The sequence below is a fragment of the Canis lupus genome, chromosome 28 (assembly GCF_048164855.1).
Source record: "Canis lupus baileyi chromosome 28, mCanLup2.hap1, whole genome shotgun sequence".
In the NCBI taxonomy this organism is placed as follows: Eukaryota; Metazoa; Chordata; class Mammalia; order Carnivora; family Canidae; genus Canis; species Canis lupus.
The window spans coordinates 22769730-22783312 of NC_132865.1; the positions used below are offsets into that span (position 1 = coordinate 22769730).

The 13583-nt window shown below is 42.3% G+C and overlaps 1 protein-coding gene across 3 annotated transcripts in view; it reads left to right on the forward strand.

The window, feature by feature from the left end:
* Positions 1-13583, forward strand: part of PRDM14 (PR/SET domain 14) — a 185188-nt gene that overhangs the window by 43727 nt on the left and 127878 nt on the right. For 2 of the 3 annotated variants that reach the window (XR_012020065.1, XR_012020066.1), the window contains exon 9: positions 2077-2145. The gene's annotated coding sequence lies outside the window, so the exon portion shown is untranslated. Of the gene's footprint in view, positions 1-2076; positions 2146-2833; positions 2904-13583 lie in introns of those variants that run through there. The other variant, XR_012020067.1, reaches the window with a different exon arrangement.

Consider the following 13583-nt stretch of genomic DNA (forward strand, 5'->3'; position numbering starts at 1 on the left):
TTATTTATTTTTAAAGATTTTATTTATTTATTTGAGAGAGAGACAGAGAGAGCAGGAGCCAAGGGAGAGGGAGAGGGACAAGCAGACTCCCTGCTAAGCACAGAGCTCCACCCCAGGACCCTGAGATCATGACCTGAGTTGAAGTCAGATGCTTAACTGACTGAACCACCCAGGAACCCTGAACCCTATATATTTTATGTTTTTTCCCAATAAATACATACTGGTAATAAAAGTTTAATTTAAAAAAAAGTTTAATTTATAATTTAGACCCAGGAAGCAATTAACAACATAACTAATAATAAAATAGAACAATTATAACAATATATCATAATAAATGTTATGTGAATATGGTCTCTCTCTTTCCATTGACTGGACAACTATAAACCAGCCATTTGGAAATAAAGGTCAGCCCTGAAGCTGGACATCAGGGTCCCAATCACACCTAGAAGGCAGTCAGCCTCTCTCCTATTCCCCACAGTGGTCATTCTGAACCCTTTCACTTCTCTCAGGTTCTATACTCCATATCTAGTCTCATCTCCTGGTACAGAGAACTTCACCTCCTTTCTACCCCTGGGGAAAAAAAGAGAGTCACCGGTTTCCACCATCACACTTCCTGTATACCTTACATTATAGTGTAGTGAAGGGCAGCACTGGCATACAGCAGGTGGTCATAAAGTAGGTGTTGAATGATGGAGAAAGCATAGGCTTTAGAATCAGTCTAGGCTGTAAGCCCATATCTATTCCAGATTCCCTAGAAAATAGAGCCTGAGGCAAAGCTTACCTGCTGGTCCTTTATTGGGAAGTGGGACCCCAGGCAACAAGAGTGTGAGAAAATGAGGCAGGAAAGAATGGGAAGAAAATACAAGGTGGGGTGCCTGGTAAAATGTGACTCTTGATCTCAAGGTTGTGAGTTTGAGCCCCATGTTGGGTGTAGAGATTACTTAAGAACAATAGAAAAAAAGAAGGGAGGAAGAAAGGAAGGAAGGAGGGGCACTTGGGTGTCTCAGTTGGTTGTGTCTGACTCTTGATTTCGACTTAGGTCATGATCTCTGGTTCAGGCTCAGCCCTTAGGAGGGAGTCTGCTTGAGATTTTCTCTCCTTTCTCCCTCTGCTCTAACCCCACTCAGGAAAAGAAAGGAAGGAAGAAAATAAAATGTAGTGTGTATGGAGCTTCCTGCTTTATGAAGGCACCCAGGCTCAGCCGCAGGTATTTTTCTAGGGAGACTATACGGCAACAATATGTTTTAGAAAACATTTCAGAAGGTAAAATGGAGAAGGACTTAATCTGCTGCTCATGGGAAGTTAACTTCTGCATTCCTTGGGCAGTCACTGGAGGAGCTCTGTTGCCTGTTGATTCAAATGAATCTGGAAATTGTGGGAGGAGCCAATGAGTTTGGTGGCCAAGGACTTCAGGATGGGGCAGGAGCCAAAGGCAGACACTCAACCCAGGTGGCATGAAAAGAGGTGTTCAGTAGGCCATCTGGGAGACTTATCCTCTCTGGTGGGGAAGAAGTTATTTAACTTCTTTTTCTTCACTTTCTCTTTTTTTAAAATTTTTTTTAAGATTTTATTTTTAGGTAACTACCCAATGTGGGGCTCAAACTCACAACCCTGCCATCAAGTCGCCCACTCTACTGGCTGAATCAGCCAGGTGCCCCTCCTTATCTGTAAAATAGGATAAGGGGCGCCTGGGTGTCTCAGTTGGTTAAACATCAGACTCTTGATTTCAGCTCAGGTCATGATCTCAAGGTCATGAGATCAAGCCCCACATCAGGCTCTGCACTCAGCAGGGGAGTCTGATTCTCTCCCTCCCCTCTCCCCTCACCTTCCCTTATTTACATGCTCTCTCTTAAAAATAAAATAAAATTGGAATAATAGTAGCCTTTTAGGATTAGTGTGGAAATTAAATAAAGCAATGACTATAGGAATGATAAATAACATATGGTAACAGCATCCCGCATTTCCTGAGCATATGCTATATGCTCTCTACAGGGTGCTAAGCACTGTATGCTAATTGCCTTATATAATCTAAGCAATAATCCTATGAGGTAAAATCTTTTTTTTTTCAATCAACAGATGAGAAAAAGAAGGTTAAAAAAGGTTACACAGCTAGTGAGCAGCAGAGCCCAGATGTGAATTCTAAGTGTAAGTGACTATTGAGTGTAAACATGTAATTCGTACTCTTTCTCATTTGTTAATTGGTTCATTCATTCTTTCACCAAATATTTTTGAGAACCTATGCTGTGTCAGGTATGCTCTAGGTGGGTGGGACACATGGATGTCAAAACCTATACCCCTACCTTCATGGAGCTTAAATTCTAGTGGTGGAGGGTGGGGGAAACCTTCACTAGGGAACAGACAGAATGAAAAAGGAAATGTGTCATGTCAAAAGCAAGTGCTTTGGAGATCAGGCAAGGTCAGGGGAACTGGGAATATGAAAAGGTGGTAATCAGACCAAGGGCAGTCAGGGCAGGCCTCACCACCAAGGTAAGGAAGTCCTGGGTGGTTATCTGGGGAGGATCCTTCCCGTCTGAGGAGCAGGCACATTAAGTCTTAAGGACAAAATGTGTCTGTGATGAAAGGATAGCAAAGGGGCCAGGCTGGTTGGAGCAGAGGCAGGGAGAATGATAGGATTAAGGGGTGGGAGGTTGCAGACCATACAGTCTTGGAGGACCTTGGAGGCCATTGGAAGGGTTTAGCTTGCACTCTTGAGTAATGCATAGCATGCCATAATGCTATAGAATGTAGAAGCACTTAAAAAAAAATGTAGAAGCACTTATTACATCAAAGCATTTATGACAATTGCAATCTTTTCCTTGTTTTCTGTCCTCAGCACGGATGGAATCTACTCTTGCTAAGTAAGATCATTAATAAACTCCTAATGGGCAACTGCACGTACACCTAAAAAAAATTTTTTTTTAAGATTTTATTTATTTATTCATGAGAGACACAGAGAGAGGCAGAGACATAGGCAGAAGGCAAAGCAGGCTCCATGCAGGGAGCTTGATGTGGGACTTGATCTTCGGACTCTAGGATCACATCCTGAGCTGGAAGGCAGAGGCTTAACCGCTAAGCCACCCAGACGTCCCACATTCACTTTTCTTGATCAAAGAAGGTTTTCATTTGGGGCTCTAATTTCAGAAACTACATAGTTTGCACTCATTGCAGCAGCATGCAATTTCTTTTTTTTTTTTATTGTGGTAAAATACACCAAACCTAAAATTTATTTTATTTTATTTTTTTAAAGATTTTATGTATTTATTCATGAGAGACAGAGAGAGAGAGAGGCAGAGACACAGGCAGAGGGAGAAGGAGGCTCCATGCAGGAAGCCCTACGTGGGAGTGGATCCTGAGACTCCAGGATCACGCCCTGGGCTGAAGGCAGGCACTAAGCGTCCCTAAAATTTATTATTTAAATCATTTTCATTATTACTTTAATTATGGTAAAATATGCATAACATAAAATTTAGCATCTTAACTCCTTTTAGTGTACAGTTTAGTGGTATTAAGTACATTCATTCACATTGTGGTGCATCTAACACCAGGATTAGTCTCCAGAACTGTTTTCGTCTTGTAAAACTATAACTTTGTATTCATTGAACAATAACTTCTATTCAACCCTCCTCCCAGCCCCTTCCTTCCTTCCTTCCTTCCTTCCTTCCTTCCTTCCTTCCTTCCTTCCTTCCTTCCTTTTTTTTTCATTTATAGATGAACTTTATTAGACACAAAAACAATCATTACATAATGATTAGAAATTCAATTCCTTTGGAAGATATCAATTCTAAGTTACCTATACCTAGTTAAAGCCCGAAACACACAAAGCAAGGAAAATTGACATATCCTCCATCATACTGAAAGATTTCAACACACATTCTCAGCAGTTGGCTATTGAAATAACATAAAAATCAGTAGTTTTATAGAAAACTTAGGAGAGCCTGGGTGGCCCAGGTTAGGCATCTGCTTTCTGCTGGGATCATGGTCCTGGGGTCCTGGGATCGAGCTCTGCATTGGTCTTCCTGCTCAGCTGAAAGCCTGCTTCTCCCTCTTCCTCTGCCTGCCTCTCCCCCTGCTTGTGCTCTCTCTCCCTCTCTCTGTCAAATAAATGAATGAAATCTTAAAAAATAAAAAAGGAAAGAAAGAAAGAAAGAAAGAAAGAAAGAAAGAAAGAAAGCAAGCAAGCTTAAACAACACAGTGAATAAATCTAAACTAATGAGCATATATTGAATGCTGCACTTAATGGCTCAAAATGTACATTCTTTCCAAACATTCTTGAAACATTTTTACCAAATGGTGTTTCCAAAGAAGTTTCAATAAACCTACCCTTACTCCCACCCCCAAAATAGTATCATACAGATGAAGTTCTCCAACCACAATGGATTTGCAACCAAAAACACATAATTAGAAAAATTCCTCTATGTTTGTAAATTAAGAAACCCTTTCTGATTACTTAAGGTTCAAAGCAGAAACTATAATGAACATCAGAAAACATTCAGAACTGAATTTTATTTATTATTCATGAGAGAGAGAGAGAGAGAGACATAGGCAGAGGGAGAAGCAGGCTCCATGCAGGGAGCCCGATGTGGGACTTGATCCTGGAACTCCAGGATCATGCTCTGAGCCAAAGGCAGATACTCAACTGAGCTACCCAGGTGCCCCTCAGAACTCAATTATAAACAAAATAGTACATATCAAAACATATATAACATATAAAATAGTACTTTATGGAGCTAAAGAACTAACAGGAAAATATACAGCTTTAACCTTTTTAAATTTAGGTTCAATTAATTAGCATATAATGTATTATTGGTTTGAGAGGCAGAGGTCAGGGATTATATAACACCCAGTGCTCATTACATCATGTGCCCTCCTTAATGTTCATCACCCAGTTACCCTGTTCCCCCACCCCCGCCAATGGCCCTCAGTTTGTTTCCTGTGATTAAGAATCTCTTGGGATGCCTGGGTGGGTCAGCAGTTGAACACCTGCCTTTGGCTCAGGGTATGATCCTAGAGTCCCAGGATTGAGTCCCACATCCGGCTCCCTGTGTGGAGCCTGCTTCTCTCTCTGCCTCTCTCTGTATGTGTGTCTCTCATGGATAAATAAATAAAATCTTTTCAAAAAAAGAATCTCTTATGATTTATCTCCCTCTCTTATTTTGTCTTGTTTTTTTCCCTCTCTTCCTCTATGAGCTTCTGTTTTGTTTCTTAAATTCCACATATGAGTGAGATCATATGATAATTGTCTTTCTCTGATTGATTTATTTCGCTTAGCATAATATCCTCTAGTTCTATCCATGTAGTTGCAATTGGCAAGATTCCTTTTTTTTTGATGGCTGAGTAGTATTCCATTGTGCATATATACCACATCTTCTTTATCCATTCATCTGATGATGCACATCTTGTCTCCTTCCACAGTTTGGCTATAGTGGACATTGCTGCTATAAACATTGGGGGACATTTGCCCCTCAGATCACCACATTTGTATCTTTGGGGTAAATACCCAGTAGTGTAATTGCTGGGTCACAGGGTAGCTCTATTCTCAACTTTTTGAGGAACTTCCATACTGTTTTCCAGAGTGGCTGCACCAGGTTGCATTCCTACCAACAGTATAAGGGGGTTCCCCTTTACCATTCTACTTTCAGTCTCTATGATGAGTTTGACCACTCTAGGTACCTCATATAAATGGAATCATACAATATTTGTTGTTTTGTAACTAGCTTATTTCACTTTGCATAATGTCCTCAAGGTTCATCCATGTTCTAGCACATGTCAGAATTTCATTCCTTTGTAAGACTGTATAATATTACATTGTACATAAAGGCGACATTTTGCTTATCCATTCATCTGTCCCCAGACATTTGGCTTGTTTCTACCTTCTGGCTATTGTAAATAATTTTGCCATGAACCTAGGTATAACAGATATCTTTTTTGAGGGGTGCCTGGGTGGCTCAGTCAGTTAAGCATTTGCCTTCAGCTCAAGTCATGATCTCAGGGTCCTGGGAACAAGTCCTGCATCAGGCTCCCTGCTCTGTGGGGAGTCTCCTTCTCCCTCTCCCTCTGCCATCCCTGTTCACTTGTGGTTGCTCTCTCCCTCTCAAATAAATAAAATCTTTAAAATAAATGATATTTTGAGACTGTTTTTAAATCTTTTGAGTGATTTTAACCATTTTTAAGTCTACTACTCGGTGGCACTAAGTATATGCGCATTATGGTGCAGCCATCACTACCATCTGCTCCAGAACTTTTTCATCTTCCTCCTGACACTTTTTTAATGTTTTTTTTTTTTTTAAGATTTTATTTATTTATTAATGAGAGACAAGGAGAGAGAGAGGCAGAGACACAGGCAGAGGGAGAAGCAGGCTCCATGCAGGGAGCCCGATGTGGGACTCGATCCTGGGATTCCAGGATCACACCCCGGGCCGAGGCAGGTGCTAAACCGCTGAGCCATCCAGGGATCCCCCAATGTTTTTATTTATTTATCTGTACACCCAACTTGGGGCTTGAACTCATGATCTGAGATCAAGAGTCACCTGTGCTCCTCTGACTGAGCTAGCCAAAGCTCTCCCTTCCTGACATTTTTAATTAACACCAATTCTAAGCAAGGCAGGTGATGCTGGAGATAAGTGATAAACAGGATAAAATTGTCCCCAGACTCTGGAAACACTGTCAGGAAAATTTTTTATCTCAAAGGTACAGCTTTTCAGTCATGCAAATGATGGGGCTTGCTTCATCTTTGGGCCTGACAGTTTCTTGGCATGGATAAGTCACCTGAATCTAGTGTGTACAGACACATTAATTTTTTTTTAAGATTTTATTTGTTTATTCATGAGAGAGAGAGGGAGGCAGAGACACAGGCAGAGGGAGAAGCAGGCTCCATGCTGGGAGCCCCATGTGGGACTCAATCCCAGGACCCTAGGTTCACAACCTGAACTAAAGGCAGATTCTCAACCACTGAGCCACCCAGGTGCTCTGGGGCCCCTGTTTTAAATGTTGAATGGTCTCTGAGCTTCAGGGTTGGACTCTTCTCTGCCTGCCTGCACACTCTCCCTAGGGATCTCATTCACTCTCTTGGCTTCGAATACCACATTGATGCATGTGGTTCCCAAATCTCCCTTTCCAGTACAGACTGCCTCCTAGCCCTTCCATCAGCATGTCCCACAGGCACATCAAGCTAGAAGCGTCTTCTTGACTGTCACCTCATCTAAAGGTATGGCACCTACATACCTGGATGCCAAGTCAGAAATAAAGGACTCATCTTTGATCCCTGCCTTCCTCTCCCTTGGACACAATGTCTGATCCCCTCAATTCTATCTTCTTCTGTCCTTTAAACTTGCCTGGTTCTCTCCACCTATACTGCTACGCATAGTCTGAGCCACTCTGCATTTGTCTGCTGTTGGAATAGCTTCTGAATTGGTACCCTCCTCTCACTCCCTTCTCCACACAGCAGTCTGACATTTGAAAGAACACACTGGGTTTTAATACTCCCCTGCTTAGAGCCCTTCAGCGGCATTCTGTTGTTCTTAGGAAAAGTCCAGTCGCTTTAACATATGTTCAGAGTCCCACCTGATCTGGTTCCTGCCAGCCTTTCTGGTCTCATGTCTACTTTCCTGTGATCCAGGTACATTGGTCATTTCACATGCATTCCCTCTTCCCTGGAGTCACACAATCTCCTGCCCTCTCTCCTATCCATCCTCTTTGCCAAGTCAACTTAGTTTTAGTTTTCAACTTAAATGCTTCTCCCTCCAGGAAGCTTTCTTTGGCACTTCCACTTTCCCTCCACACACATTGGCTAGGTCACCCCTTATATGATCCCTGTTATATGTGGCATGTGGAGAAGGCATGAATTAGCAGGCTGTGTGCAGGGCAAACCAAGAAGCCTGTTGTTGTTGCTAGCAATGCACACAGGGCAAGGTGGCAGTACGAACAGAAAGGCAGCTGTGGTGGGAAGACCTGAGAAGGTGGAAGAGTGAAGGGCATGTGGGCTTTGGGAAGAGACGGACAGTGGTTAGAATGGTGCCTGGGTGGCTCAGTTGGTTAAGTGTCTGCCTTTGGCTCAGGTCATGATCCCAGGGTCCTAGGATCCAGCCACAGATGGGCTCCCTGCTCAGTGGAGAGCCTGCTCCTCCCTCTCCCTCTGCTCTCCACCTGCTCATGCTCTCTCTCTCTCTTTCTGTCAAATAAATAAATAAAATATTTTTTAAAAAGTATTCAATCTTTAAAAATAAAGAAATCATATAAAAGCTTTATTTGACGGTTTTATCCTCCATGTTTTTAATAATTTGGTAGTTACAAAAACAATTCCTGTCCCATTTGAAAGGAATCTGTTATACTGATCCATACTGTTTTAGCTGTTTAAAGGTAACCCCACCCCCACAGTGCTGAGTCCCAGAACTGAGTATTGAGAAAAATTGAAAAAATTTCTCACATTTAAAATCTTTTTAAGCATTCAACATGCCTTACCCATGCTCTTTCCTTTTTCTCTTGGCACTGGATCTCAGGAATGAAGCATTCTTTGTCAAATGATCAGGGAAAGAGGAAAATTTCCATATGCCATCATTTACTCTATCATATCTTTAAAATCAAAATCCTGGACGCCTGGGTGGCTCAGCAGTTGGGCATCTGCCTTGGGCTCAGGGTGTGATCCCAGAGTCCCCAGATAGAGTCCTACATCAGGCTTCCTGCATGGAGCCTGCTTCTCCCTCTGCCTATGTTTCTGCCTCTCTCTCTGTGTCTCTCATGAATAAAGTCTTTAAAAAAATAAATAAAATAAAAATCTTCACTGCAGACCAAAATATTACATTTCTAAGGTCATGCATTTCCTTTAATAGAGCTGTGGTTATATAGAGGAATGCAAGTCCCAGAGACTTATCTAAGGTGACTGGTGTGGTCATTTGGGGCCCCAGGAGGGGGCTTTACACTTTGAACCACAGATCAGTTTGGATGAGTGAGAGTTGCATTTTTCTTTTATCAAGCTGTTGCAAAGCTGGGTAACTATGGAAGTAAAGGGTCTGGAAAATAATTCCTTTAAGACCATCCAAGGTAGAGATCCCTGGGTGGCTCAGTGGTTTGGCTCCTGCCTTTGGCCCAGGGCGCGATCCTGGAGTCCCGGGATTGAGTCCCGCATCGGGCTCCCGGCATGGAGCCTGCTTTTCCCTCCTCCTGTGTCTCTGCCTTTCTCTCTCTCTCTCTCTCTCTGTGTCTATCATAATAAATAAATAAATAAATAAATAAATAAATAAATCTTAAAAAAAAAAAAGACCATCCAAGGTCATATAATTTCTAGCAAGTGTCTACCCCAGGTATGTGCACCCCAGTTTGTATATGTGCTGCCGAAGCGAGCACAGCACCCCAGTTTGAAGTCTTGGCCACGAGAGTGATCTATGGAAGGCAGAATTTTCAACACTCCTGGGAACCTCCATCTCCACTTGCTCAGAGGCCACAGGGAAAGAGGGTGACTCTCATGTTAAAGATGTAACAACCAAGGTGCTAAGAGTAGTTCTAGCACATGTCTAAGATCACAGTTGCTAATGGCAGAGCCAACATTTGAGATTGTCTGCCTCCGCAAGCACACCTCCACTCTGCCATTATTTTGCCAATACCCTACTCTCCAATGATCTAAAAGTTTTCATTATTTTCAGAGCTCTTCTATGATCATCACCTCTTTTCATTCTCATGACAACTTTGTCAGGTCAGGAAGTATAACCTCCACTTAGTAACTTGCTACAATGGGGTACTGGTGGTCAGGGAAAGCTTTCTGGAGGAAGTGGTGCCTAAGCCAAGTCTTAAAAGGAAAGCAAGAGTTAGCCAAACAAAGGAAAAGTGGAGAACCTTCCAGGTGGAGGAAATAGTACGGTCAAAGGCAGAGCAAAAATGAAGACATCCTGATGAAAGCAAGGAGGTGTAAGCAGTCTTATAGATGGAGGATGAAGTGGGAGATTGGGGGTGGAAAAGGCATGAGACTCAGAAATCAGGCAGGGGATTTGTAAGCTGTGAATGTCTGAGTGGGAGCTCACTCAAGAGTTTAGAGAATGAGCCAGGACTGGTGCTTTAGACTGGCACCGTGGACTATGGCCAGGGGTGGCTGAAAGGCTGGAGAGTGGGGAAACCGTTTGGAGGCAGTGTGTGTATAGGAGCGGGGAGATCATATTTATGAATTCCTCTAACAATGGCCATCTTCAGGATGCCTGGGTGGCTCAGTGGTTGAGCTTCTGCCTTAGGCTCAGGTCATGACCCTGGAGTCCTGGGATCGAGTTCCACATCGGGCTCCCTGCATGGAGCCTGCTTCTCCCTTTGCCTGTGTCTCTGCCTCTGTCTCTCTCTCTGTCTCTCATGAATAAACAAATAAAATCTTAAAAAAAAACAAAAACAACGGCCATCTTAATGTACAGCGATGGTCACAGCGCTGAAGAGAGAGCAATACAGAGCTGTTGGTTGAAACCAAATTACCTGTCTCTGCTTCCCAATCCTTTTTTTTTTCCCCAAAGATTTTATTTATTTAGTTATTCATGACAGACACAGAGAGAGGCAAAGATACAGGCAGAGGGAGAAGAAGCAGGCTCCTCGCAGGGAGCTCAATGCCAGAGTCGATCCTGGGACCCCGGGATCACGCCCTGAGCCAAAGGCAGACACTCAATCATTGAGCCACCCAGGCGTCCCTCTGCTTTTCAATCATTTATGAATATCTTTTCTATTGCTTTTTCAAAGTTAAAATATTTTTTTTTATGAAATCTAATATTGTTTCTGCAATCTTCAGAATACAAAGGAAGAGTTTAAGCTTCTGAAATTTCCTTTTGGAGTTAGAGGAAGCATGGTCTGTGGGCTATCTGTAGAAGCCACAGTCATTTAGGAAGTATTTATGAAGCTTGCTTATGTGCTTGCTTCTCTGCTGGCAATTCATTGATATCTAAGGGCTTCTTTGCTATGTGTCTTATATTCTTTTTAGAAGTTGAATGTTCTTTGATTTTTTTCTTTTTTTTTTAATGTTACTTGATTCTTTAATTTTATTTAATTTTTTAATATTAAGTAGACTACACTGAATGTGAGGCTTGAACTCATGACTCTGACATTAAGAGTTGCACACTCGGGACGCCTGGGTGTCTCACTGCCTTTGGCTCAGTGCATGATCCCACAGTCCCAGGATGGAGTCCCTCATCGGGCTCTCTGCATGGAGCCTGCTTCTCCCTCTGCCTATGTCTCTGCCTGCCTCTCTCTCTATGTCTCTCATGAATAAATAAATAAAATCTGGGATCCCTGGGTGGCGCAGTGGTTTGGCGCCTGCCTTTGGCCCAGGGCGCGATCCTGCAGACCCGGGATCGAATCCCACATCGGGCTCCCGGTGCATGGAGCCTGCTTCTCCCTCGGCCTATGTCTCTGCCTCTCTCTCTCTCTCTCTCTCTGTGACTATCATAAATAAATAAATATTAAAATAAATAAATAAATAAATAAAATCTTAAAAAAAAAAAAAAAGATTTGCACTCTACAGACTGAACCAGTCAGGTGGCCTTTTTTTTTTTCTTTCTTTCATTTCTTTTTTTAGACCATCTTTTGATTTTTTTTTTTAAGATTTTATTTATTTATTTGAAACAGACAGCAGGGGGAGCAGCAGAAGGAGAGGGAGAAACAGGATACCACTGAGCAGGGAGCTGAATGAGGGGCTCCATCCCAGGACCCTGGGATCATGACCCCAGCAGAAGCCAGACACTCAATCGACTGAACCACCTAGGTGCCATCCCATTCTCCGCCTCTCTGATTCTTTTTTTTTTTTTTTTTTTTTATGATAGTCACAGAGAGAGAGAGAGAGAGGCAGAGACATAGGCAGAGGGAGAAGCAGGCTCCATGCACCGGGAGCCCGATGTGGGATTCGATCCCGGGTCTCCAGGATCGCGCCCTGGGCCAAAGGCAGGCACCAAACCGCTGCGCCACCCAGGGATCCCCGCCTCTCTGATTCTTAATATCAGATTTTATTTAGTTGCTTTGTGGTTTCTTAACCCTTAATGTCAATTTTTTGTGGGGTACTAGAGTGGAATTTTTTTTAAAGCTTTCTGGAATTAAAATATTAAAAATTGCTCAGTCATCAAGTTATCCTGCCTAAACCTCAAAGCTATTATTAGCTGGTTGCAATTCACCTTTCTCTCTTTCCCCATCTTTCACGTGAAAAGTTCAGTTGGTTGCATTCAATTTTGTGGAAGCTGTGTACTGTATTTACTGGTTCTGGAATTGCACTTGTGGTATGATTTATTACGATTGTTTTACATCTTTGAAATGAAGTAGGGCTAAAACCATAGACTAGCTGCCTGTTCTTTTCTTTCCATTTTAAAAATATAAGTGTACATATATGTGTGTGTATATAAAAGCATATATATATATATACACTTACTAGTAGATTATCTCTGGAAAGGCACACACAACACTGAGAACATGTTAAATTCCTGGGAAGGCAATTAGATGAGGAAAACTCAGACAAAAGGGAAGGAGGCACTGCTTTCTCACTGTCCACCCTTTTGTAGTGTCTGAACTGGTTCCATCACGCATGTGTTACCTTATTAGCAAAAAGAACTGGAGACAAAAGTAAGAAACTGTACTTATTTGGTGGTGATTTTCTTAAGCCGACAGTATAGGGAAAAGCAGCTTGAGATGGTAGGGGAGGGACTGGGTGAGGGAATGAGCCAGAAGGTCTCAGTGCTGGCACAGCCCCTGCTGCACAGACCTGGGGAGTCTGGCAAGTAAAGCCTTTCTCCCAGGCTTCTGTGGAGTGGAGCCTTTGGTGATGAAACAGGTGTCTGGAGACACAGATCATGAAGACACAAAATAATTTGATTTAGTACATGCTTAATGCTGACGTGATTACAGAGTACAAAACAAGATCTAGTCTATTCCTTAAACTTTAGAATCTCATGTGATTTGGGGAGACATTGGAGGGTTGAAGCTAGACCAGATTTTAAAAATGATGGAGGGAAACAGAACTGAGACGAAGTCATGAACCTACCTTGGTGGAAGGGGATGTTGGTTTTCTATAGATCTCTGTAACCTGGAGAAGATGCATTGAAATCTTTAAAAAGTATATATATATATATTTTAATTTTTATTTATTTATGATAGTCACACAGAGAGAGAGAGAGGCAGAGACATAGGCAGAGGGAGAAGCAGGCTCCATGCACCAGGAGCCCGATGTGGGATTCGATCCCGGGTCTCCAGAATCATGCCCTGGGCCAAAGGCAGGCGCTAAACTGCTGCGCCACCCAGGGATCCCTAAAAAATATATTTTTTAAAAGGAAAATATCTTGTCCACGGATGGATGAATGGATAAAGAAAATGTGGGGGAGTATATATAGCTATACACACACAGTAGAATATTATTCAGATAAAGAGAAGAAAATCAAAAAAAAAAAAAAAGAGAAGAAAATCTTGCCATTTGCAACAATATGAAAGGAACTTCAGGGCGTTATGCTGAGTGAAATTAGACAGAGAAGGACAAATACTGTATGATCTCGCTTATATGTGAAATCTAATAAAGCTGAACTCATAGAAACAGAGTAGAACAGTGATTGCCAGGGGCAAGTGGTGAGGAAATGGGAAGATGTTGGTC